This window comes from Nicotiana tomentosiformis, chromosome 2 (genome assembly GCF_000390325.3).
Source record: "Nicotiana tomentosiformis chromosome 2, ASM39032v3, whole genome shotgun sequence".
Taxonomy (NCBI): Eukaryota; Viridiplantae; Streptophyta; class Magnoliopsida; order Solanales; family Solanaceae; genus Nicotiana; species Nicotiana tomentosiformis.
The window spans coordinates 73,984,076-73,995,038 of NC_090813.1; the positions used below are offsets into that span (position 1 = coordinate 73,984,076).

Genomic DNA, 10,963 nt, shown 5'->3' on the forward strand with positions numbered 1-10,963 from the left:
CAAGCACGGTTCTACTTCCTACGCCTGTGGAAAATAGTCAGCAAAGCCTATCATTCTTGATTTTGCTTTCTTTTTTGGTTTTCCGATTAGTCTGATACTGATACTGGCGTTTGGCCCGATTAAATTTAAATTCGGATCAAATTTTTATATTGAATATAAATTAAAGTGCTTCCTAACAAATACGACTTAATAATAAAGGCTCGGGATCTCTTACACTCCACCACAATGCTCTTTCGTATTCTTGATTTGCTTAAATTCAATGGTACAATTATTTAAATTTATCATTGTTTCTCCCCTACCTTCCATGAGTTGGTTTCCCATTAAATCTTCCACGTGCCATGTCTTCTGTTAGGTTTTCAGCTTTTCCTTTAATTTACCGTTTGCTAAGGATAGTTTTGGGTTGGGGTTTGGAAATGATTATAGAAGATCTCAAAGATGGAATAATTAAAACTATAAAGATTAATTATTACTAGTAAATAAAGATTAATTACAAGTATTAAATTGAGACCAAAATTTATTTTGACCTTCATTCTTTGGAAACGGAAGGAATAGTGAAATATATATATACTGAAGCTTCACAATAAAGGTTTACTGTATCAATAAAGCCAAAAAAACACATGAAAAAAGAGAAGAACGTAACCTTGAAAAGTAAATGGCAAGCTACGTGTAGTTATAGAAGTAGTAATTAGTGGGGCAGTAACTCATTATGTCTTTATCTGATAAGACTGAATTGAATGGAGCTTTATAGTAGTTGTGGATAGAGCTGAGTGACTAAAGCCTGTGGTGAATTGATCAGGATATGTTTGTCTCATTTCCAGGGTAATCAAAAGCTGGAATGTATTTCTTCAATTTCCTCTACCTCTCAACTACTTATTATTTAGTTTAATGTACGTCCAGGATAAGACATTATCGCATTGCAAGTCCAAATTTACAAAACCATAAAAAATAAGTAAAAATAAAGAAAAGATATCTAATCTTACACTTTGTTGGAGCTGGTTATTCAACGTCTACTATGGAGATTTAACATGATAAAGAAGAGAACAAGAGAGAGAATTTAGGGTTTGGTCTGAACGAGAATGACTTTGGTCAATGTGACCAAAGTTTTTTATCCTCTCACGATTTAAGAGATCTGAGCTGTCCAATACAGAGGAAGACTTTTAATCTCAAACGTTCATCACATATGCATTCAATTAATCTTAACCGTTGATTTGGCACAACTCTCAACTTAGGATACCGATTCTAAATTATTCTTTGTGCATGTGAGCACGTGACAGTACATAGATATTTGCTTTTATATTCTTGCACACTAGAAGGTTAGTTAGGACTAGACAAATAGAAATAGTACACATGTACAGGTGCTTAACAACTTTTGATTCTATTTATCTGTATAAATACATGTAAAGTTGATAAAGGAAATACACAGAAAATTCTCCACTGCTTTCTCTACAGTATTCTTTCATGGTATCAGAGCAGTAAAGCTCGATCCATCATCTCCTTCATTGCTCTATGTGAATCTTGAACCATGCCTGATAATACTGAAGCAACAGTCACTCAAACAACCACTGCTGGGATATCAACTATCGATTCCTATCATGCTTACTTTCTTCATTTCTCTGATACACCAGGGATGTCTCTTGTCAACACTGCCTTTGATGGTAGAGGATTTCAAGGTTGGAGAAGGTCAGTGCTCATAGCTCTATCAACCAAGAACAAGATAGGCTTCATCATTGGTGCTTGCCCTGCACAAGCTGCTGGTTTGAAGGATTTCTAGCCCTGGAGCAGATGCAATGGCATGGTAACATCTTGGTTGCTCAACTCACTATCCAAGGGCATATGGGATAATGTCATCTACTCAAAATCTGGTAGGACCCCTGGACCAGCTTGGAGCACAGGTTTGGCCAGTCGAATGGAGCTAAGCTTTATCACCTGAGGAAAGAATTGTTAGGATTAGTTCAGGGAACAAGTGACATAGCAAGCTATTTCACAAAACTCAAACGACTATGGGATGAGTTGGATTTACTAAAATTTGATGTGAAGTGAAATTGTTTGTGTGTGTGTGTGAAGGAAACAATGATTATAAAAGTCACTAAATGATGAAAGACTCATTCAATTTCTTATGGGTTTGAATGACAGTTATGGACAGGCAAGAGGAAACATCCTCATGATGAATCCTTTGCCAAGCATCAATCATGCATACTCTCTTATCCTACAAGATGAAAGCCAGAAAGAGATCTTTGCCAATCCATTCATTTGTCCTAATTCCTCAGCTTTCATGTCACAAACCAAAATAGTTTTGCACAAAGAGGAGGAAGGTAGACTCAAAAAAGGGAATACACAATATCCAAAGTTTGAAAACAGCATGCGGAAAGGAACTAACAATTCCATTCAGAGGAATTCAACTTTCAAAGGAAAGAAAACCAACTTTAATCCTAATGTATCTTGCAGTTATTGCAAGAAAGTTGGACACACTGTCAATGATTGCTACAAAATAATAGGATTTCCAGAAGATTTTGAGTTTACAAAGGGAAATCAGATGCAAGTCAGAGGGAATGGAGCATTTCAAATGGAACAAACAGAACAAAACAACACTAGTCAGGGTGAAGTGCTGAATCAACACCTATCACAGGATCAATTTTCTCAACTGGTACAACTGATTAAGCAGACTAAGTTTGAAGATTTTGTAAATTCAGGTGCAGAAATCAATGCCAATGCTGTTGCTGGTACTATTGCAAGATATTCTGGAACTTGTTTTTCAGTTTTTAATTCTAGCACATGGATTATTGATTCTGGAGCCTCTGAACACATATGTTTTGACTCCAATGTCTTTATTTCTTTAACACTCATGTCAGTTCCCTTAAGTATATGCTTGCCTAGTTCTTTCAAAGTCACAGTCACTCATGTAAGAAGGATATCTATTCTACATGATTTCATTCTGGAAAATGTATTACATGTACCTAGTTTCAGATATAATCTATTATCTGTTAACAGGTTCTGTTTACAATTTCAGTCAATTATCTTTTTCACTTCTAGTTACTATTTCTTACAGGTCCCTTCAATGAAGAGGGCACAGGTTTTTGGTAAAGCTAGGGAAGGACTTTACCTCTTAGATCCAAGTCAATTTAGAAATAACACAGAAGTAGAGCCAAGTTCATTTTCAAATCAAAATGATTTTAGTCAATTATCAGTTTCTTTTCCTTTCTCGGCAAATGCAGTTTCAGATGTAAGCCTTTAGCATGTTAGATGGGGGCATTTTCCTTTTTCATCAATGAAACATCTTAGTTTTATCTCTTTACCTTCTAAATCTGATTGTTTTTGTGACATCTGTCCTAAAGCTAGGCAAACCAGAATTCCCTTTACTTTAAGTTAAATTAAAACAAAAAGGGGTTTTGAGTTAATTTATGTTGATGTTTGGGGCCCCTTCAAAGTGGCTACTTATAATGGTTTTAAGTATTTCTTAACTATTGTGGATGATTACAGTAGAGGAGCTTGGAATTTTCTTATGAGTACCAAAAGCAATGCTTTTGGTCTTCTCAAAAACTTATTCACAGTGGTGGAAAGAAAATTTGGAGTGAAAGTGCAGAAACTAAGAACAGACAATACCTTTGAGCTTGGGAAGGGTTCTCAAGAGGCAGCTTTTCTTACTTCATAGGGAATACTACACCAAACATCATGTGTGGCAACACCTCAACAAAATGGGGTGGTTGCGAGGAAGCATAAACACCTTTTGAAAATTGCAAGGACTCTACTATTGCAGTCTAAGCTTCCTCTGATTTAATAGGGAGAATGTGTGCTAACTGCTACCTATTTGATCAACAGGCTGCCTTCTAAGGTACTCAAAGGAAACTCACCATACTCTGTGTTATTCAAGCAACAACCTTCCTATAATTCCCTCAAGTGTTTTGGTTATCTTTTCTATGTATCTACTTTGTCTGATGGGAGAGGGAAATTTGACCCAAGGGCAAAGCCTTGTGTGTTTCTGGGATATCCCTTGGGGCAGAAAGGGTATAAGATTCTAGACCTAGATACAAAAAGAGAGACAGTATCCAGGTTTGTTCAATTCTATGAAGATCAATACCCCTTTGCCTCCACTAATCTAATTCCAGCCTCTATTTTTCCTATTCCATCAACCACGGACTATTGTTTTGTATCAGACCATGACCAACATAACCCTATGACATCTAGGGAAAACTTCCACTCACCATCCCAATTCATCAACCAAAGCATCTCCAGCACACCTCATTCAACCTCTAATTCTCATTAAAGATCATTTCCTCATTCCCCTTTGCCCATAACACTTCCAGAAATTAGGAAATCTACCAGAACACACAACACACCTGCATACCTACAAGACTATATTTGCAACTCAGCCTTTCTTGCTGATTTAACTAACTCTTGTTTCATGGCACCAATTCAACCTAATGTGTTACCCTTTACAGATTGCCAACCAATCCTTCATTAACTCCACTTCTTACCTCACAGAACCTACTTCCTATTTTCAGGCTATGTTGCATCCAGGTTGGCAAGAGGCTATGGCTAAGGAATTGGAAGCTCTTGAATTGAATAAAACTTTGGAAGTAGTCCCTTTACCTACTGGAAAAATATCTCTTCCCTGCAAGTGGGTCTACAGAGTAAAATATAAATCAGATGGTTCTTTGGAAAAGTTTAAGGCACATTTGGTTATCAGGAGTGACACATAAAGAGAAGGCATAAACTTCACGGAAACCTTCTCTCCAGTTGTCAAGATGACAACAATCAGATGTCTACTTGCTATTGTAGTAAAGAAAGGATGGCAAGTATTACAAATAGATGTGAATAATGCCTTCCTACATGAGATTTGCAGGAAGAGGTGTTCATAAAATTACCCGCAGGAATGTCACCACCTTCACCCAACCATGTTTGCCTTTTGAAAAAGTCTCTGTAAAGACAGTGACAAGCCTCAAAACAATGGTATGACAGGCTCACTGCAGCCTTCAATTTCAAAAGGTATTCACATTCCTTAAATGACTATTCTTTATTTTTTAAGAAATTAGCAGGCAAAACTACTATAGTTATTGTCTACATTGATGATATCCTAATCATATGGGATGACTTTAATGAGCAGGCAGAACTTAAATTCTTTCTTAACTTTGAGTTTAAAATCAAGGATCTAGGGGATGCACATTATTTTTTGGGGTTTGAAATTATCAGAGAAATATAAGAAATCATTCTGACTTAGAAGCGTTATACCTTAGACCTCTTGTCTAAGTTTGATTGTATGCAAATGAGACCAGTTTCTTCGCATTTGGATCTCACTCAGAAGCTTCGACCAGAGCAAGGCACTTTGCTTCAAGACCCCACTTTTTAACGTTGATTGTTCGGGAAATTAAATTTCCTGACACATACTCGACCGGACCTCTCCTTTGATGTGCAACACCTCACTGCCTCAAATATCTCCTCAAAGGCCTTGGTTTAGGACTTTTTCTAAACTCCGGGTCTGATTATCAACTGCTCGCCTTCTATGATTCCGATTGGGGATCTTGTTCTTAATCTCGCAAATCCATTAGTGAATTCTTCATCAGCCTGGGAGGGACCTCCGTTTGAAGCAAACTTTAGTTTTTATTTCCTTTATTGAAGCAGAGTATCGCTAAATGAGAAGAGTTACAACGAAAAGTACCTGGTTGGTCCGTTTATTAGATGATCTATCCATTTTCCCTTCCTTGCCGGTAAATCTCTTCTCCGATAGTCAAGCAGCTATTCACATCGCAAAAAATTCGGTCTTCCACGAGCGTACCAAGCACGGGGAGTTGGATTGCCACCTTATGCGGCAGCAATTTTTGGCAGGAATCATCTCACTCTCTTACATCCCGTCCAAATCTCAGATAGCAGACATCTTCACCAAACCCTTAGCTGGGCCGGCACACAGATCCATTATTGGCAAGTTGGGTGTGGTTAATCCCCCCTCCAACTTTAGGGGAGGGGGTGTTGGAGTTGGTTATTCAACGTCTACTATGGAGGTTTTAGATGATAAAGAAGAGAACAAGAGAGAGGATTTAGGGTTTGGTCTGAACGAGAATGACTTTGGTCGGTGTGACCAAAGTCTTTTATCCTCTCATAATTTAAGATATCTGAGGCGTCCAATATAGAGGAAGACTTTTAATCTCAAACGTTCATCGCATATGGATTCATTTAATAATCACCGTTGATTTGGCACAATTGTCAACTTAGGATACCGATTCTAAATTATTCGTTGTGCATGTGAGCACGTGACAATACATAGATTTTTACTTTTATATATTTGTGCATTATAAGGTTAGTTAGGACTAGACAAATAGAAATAGTACACCTGTACAGTAACTTAACAGCTTTTGATTCTTTTTATCTGTATAAATACATGTAAAGTTGATAAAGGAAATACACAGAAAATTCTCCATTGCTTTCTCTACAGTATTCTTTCACACTTTGGAGATCATTTTTACGGTTTTCATGCATAGGAATAGCACATTCAACCCAAATAATATTAGGGGCCTAACTCTTTGACATCGGGTGTGGCACGGCTGTGGCAAGGATTAGGCGTGATGGCATTGCCATTGGCCTATGCGTGGGCGAAATGATTATGCTGGTAATAGGAAAGACATTGTCATGTGGGCTATTGTGGGCAAGTATTTGCCAAGGTCTTGGGGTAGGCAAGACATGCCTAGAAAATGATTGATAAGGCTGTGTGGGCAATTGGAGCCGCATGGCATGGCATGCGTGCCAATGTCAGTGGCACATGCACTTTGGATTGTGGCAATGCCAAGTGCGGGCTAAGCTAAGGAAGGGCAGCGCGCGATGATGGCTAAGGCTTTAGATAGCTAAGGCAAGGCTATGTGAAGAAAAATACAAGAAATGGCACGGATGAAACTAGGGTTGACATGAACAAGGCAGAAACTTGGCCAAGGCATGTGCCGGCGGTAGTGGCGTCGGGCGTGTGCGGCAAAGTCATGGGCGAAAAGTTGCGGGCAAGGCATTAGTGCGGAGCAATATCAAAAGACCCAAGGTTGAGCGCAATGCCAGACTTGGGCGTGCAACAGCTGGTCAGCAAACGCGCACATGCAGTGCACATGCCAAAGTAGTTGGCGGTTACTTTTTTGTGACTACTTGTACCCATGTCTGCTTTATGCTTGTATCCACTATCATTTCATATAGATCATGGCGTATGTAGTTGGGATGTCAGCTACAAGTTAGGAACATATTTAGCATTAGACCGCCAAGTGGCAAAGGCTGTAGACAACAAGTGTCAATATGTTGTCAAGTGCCAAAGGATGCCTATGTGCTATAAATAGGTGCCTTTGGACTTTGTCAGATTTATGTGGGGAATTTCGTGTGAAATTCAAAAGGGAAACAAGAGTGAAACGTGACGGTTTTTAAGTGTTTCAAAAGGGACTAAGGCTAGGCTTTAGGTAGGTCTTAGTGTTGGCTAAAGAACGATTTGTGTTCTTTATCAAAGTGGGGTTGTGATCAACTTGTGATCATAGTCAAGTGAGGGTTTCCTTTGTATATTTTTAAATTAATACAAAGGTTGGAAGTTTTCCGTACTTGATTGTGTTCTATTTACGTTTGCTGCCTAAAATTATCTAAATACAAACTTGTTAAAAATTTGGCTAAATATTGGGAAGGCTTAGTCAAGTGCTCAACTTGACTGCTGCGTGGCTTGACTTTTGGGGTGACAAAATCTTCCCCTTGACACTAATCATAGTGGTAAGTTGTCTCTCTTTGAAGATGGTAAACAAACTTATTTTTAAATGCTTTTAGTACAAATTAAATTGATATTGTTGAAGATTTTTGTAGAGAGAAAGTCATTATATAGTCAAAAATGAGCAAGTAGGTCGAATGGTAGCCATCTTACTAATATATTTATTTCATTATTAATATTATAAACATTCGTTAATTTAAAACAAAGATTGCCTAAAAGTGTGTTTAAGAAAGTTGTATCTATTCTAACAATGAGTTTCTAAGTATTTTATTATATAAAATACATGTTGTACACCTCTTAAATGTAATGGTAATTAAAGTTGCCTAACACCTTAATTTACTTCTCTTCACCCCGCAAATATTCATATGGTATTGGGGTAAGTTTTTTGATGAACTTGAATCTCGTTTAACTTTTGTAGCAATATTTTTAAAGACAATGATTACATTATCAAAGTTCATCTAGCTAGTAACATAGAAACAACGAAAAATGATCATATTTACTCATGTAATTTTAAAAATAAGCTATAATAGTGTTTGTTTAAATAGAAAAAGAAGTGTTTTAAAACGCTTTTAGTATTGACTAACTTTCTTTTTACTATTGTGATGTCGTCTGAACTGTGTATGCGTTTCAACAGTGTGTATGGGCTTCGGAATCTCTTCGCTAGCCATTCTCTTTCCTTGGCAAAAATCAGACCACATTTTCAACAAGTTTATTGTTTATTTTCAGTAAACTTGCACATTGAGGTTGCTACAATTTCTAGATCATAAACTAAACCTAAATCAATTTGAAGTGTTCCGAAACATGGGCACAGCACCTATTAATGCACTGAAAAGATATCTTTCAGGTATGGAAAGAAAACGAAGTTACTTAACACTTTCAAATAGAATACGTATAAAAAACTGTTTAGGATGTCAACTTGAAAACTTGTTTATTCAGATATATACGTGGAGAAATGTTCATTACTATTATATAAAACTTTCGGCCAGCTAGAAGCCTAGAATGAGCTGGAAACTGTGGTGACCCATAACCTACGACGAGGGTTAATGGTTTGACGAATTTTGTCGGAATATACAACAATAACAGTAATAATAGCGTACGTGATCCCTCAAATAGGATGAATGGGGTATGAGTAGATCTTAATCTTACCTTGTATGAGGTAAAGAGGATGATTTCGATAGATTCTCGACATATGTTGTGATTGTTGCCGGAATATAACCATCTGGATAGTTTCTGGAGTTCAACTATTTTTGAAGTTTCAAATTTGCCAGCATTATCGCAAATCAGAAAGAGTTTACCCGAAAGATGAAAAGAAGCTAGGTGATTCCTCTAGAATCGTATTATTGGGCGCATTTTACACGCATATTCTGATCAAATTTGTTATAGAAGAATTAAACCACATTGTAGGAGGGACAGAAAGAAAATACACCTAACACCATCGCTTGTTTTGCGTGCCCAACTTTGTCAGTATCAATAATTTAAATCAATCTGAATAAGACTCGACCTAAATTGCAGATAATAATTGTAAACTTTAGATTGATTTGGTGAACTTTGTCTGTATCAACTATTTGGAGTAGTTTGGTCATATAATTGATTAAAATGCCGAAAAGGTCCCGAACACACTACTAGATTTCTTTTTTATCCATAGGCGATTTCATCCACTATCCAGATTACAAAACCATAGGCAGGACGCCGCGTATGTGTAAAGATTCTACCGTGCTGTTTTATATTTCAATACCACACAGGAGAGGTAATTTGTATGGTGCCCAATTTTTACGTGGAGCACTGGATGTTGGATTGCATATAGTGTTGGGAGATATACTATTACCCATGAGTTTGATTTAGATATAGTATTTATTATGAAATAATTATTTATTCAATTTTAATAAAGTTTTAAATAGATCATATATTAGTCGGTGTCCTTTGCTTATATAATAGATGATTTAGTGTATAGAGTTTAGCTTATACACGGAAGATTAAATCATCGGTTCTTATAAGTATAAAGTTTGAGTTCACAATCTAATGATGGAATTGGACAAACCATCAGGAATGATTGTACCATAAGATTAAATATAATTTATCTTGATTATGGGAATTGTTTAATTCCAACTTCTTGTGCAAGTACATTTTGTATGTATTGAACGGACCAAGTAGAGATAAATATTTTATACTGACTTAATAAAATAAACTCTCTAGCCATTAAATGTACTTATACTCTTAATCATGATATAATTATTATTAGCTGTGTATATTATTATTGTTTTGATTTATTAAAAGGCGAGATTCTTTCGTGGGTCAATATGCCTGGTAATTGGATAATAATAATGTACATTGGCGAAGTAATAATTAGTTGATGGAATCCATGTCTCGATTTAGAGATTGATGATACACCTTTATGAAAGCTTATAAGTTTTCATGTGTAAATCCGGCCGGTGGATTTTGTATCCAACACATGAAATAAGTTAAGCGAAAGTCTAAAGGATATCAATAAATTAACTCGTCAGTAATTTAATTTAATTGATTAGTATCTGAATCTTAATATGGGGAGTTAAATAAGATTTAATGGATGAATTTCGAAATTGAATAAGGAGTGCAATTACGAATTTTTAGTGGAATAACTCATAATTAATTATGGTTGATATTAATTTCGAAAATTAAAAATTAATTCCATAATTGGAAGCCTTGTTTTAATTAAATTTTGTGGTCCCTGTTGTGCCTAAATAATAGGAAATAAAGGAATCCTTTTTCTGGTGGAAAAGAAAACCCAACAAGTTTTGAAAAAGGGTTTTAACCCTTAAAACTTGTGCTATAAATACATAAGGTTTTCCACCTTGAGAAGTAGCTATGGTTATAACCCTTAAAAATTGCTGTTTTCGGATATTATTTGGGTAACACAGTAGAAGACCGTGGAACGTTCGAGGATTATGATTGTGCGGGTGGTGGAGATTCCATTGAGAAGTTATGGAACTGAAGGCTCACGTCTAGAAGAGATATGTTCACACTTCAAGAGGTAACTCGTGAAACCCCGTATATTCTAGTTGTTTAGATTATATGTGATTTTGATACTGAGATTGCTTCCGCTGCTTATTATTATCCATCAATTGGTATCAGAGCTCACTCACATCTAATTAGATAACTAGTTTTTTCGTGAAACAAGAATATCGTTTTTATGTGCGTTTTTGAATTACATGTATATGTTGTTTTCTGGAAAACTGCACTGCTGTTTTGTGAATTAACTGTGCATAAAATTTTGAA

At 36.3% G+C, this 10,963-nt stretch overlaps 1 long non-coding RNA gene across 1 annotated transcript; it reads right to left on the reverse strand.

Moving 5' to 3' along the window:
• Nucleotides 1–1,354: 1,354 nt before the first annotated feature.
• LOC117273170 (uncharacterized) lies at nt 1,355–9,152 on the reverse strand. The gene is made up of 3 exons (XR_004503131.2): nt 5,645–9,152; nt 5,227–5,570; nt 1,355–1,926 (listed from the first exon to the last, which is right to left on the reverse strand). It is a non-coding gene; the product is annotated as an uncharacterized lncRNA (long non-coding RNA).
• Between the last annotated feature and the right edge of the window lie 1,811 nt (nt 9,153–10,963).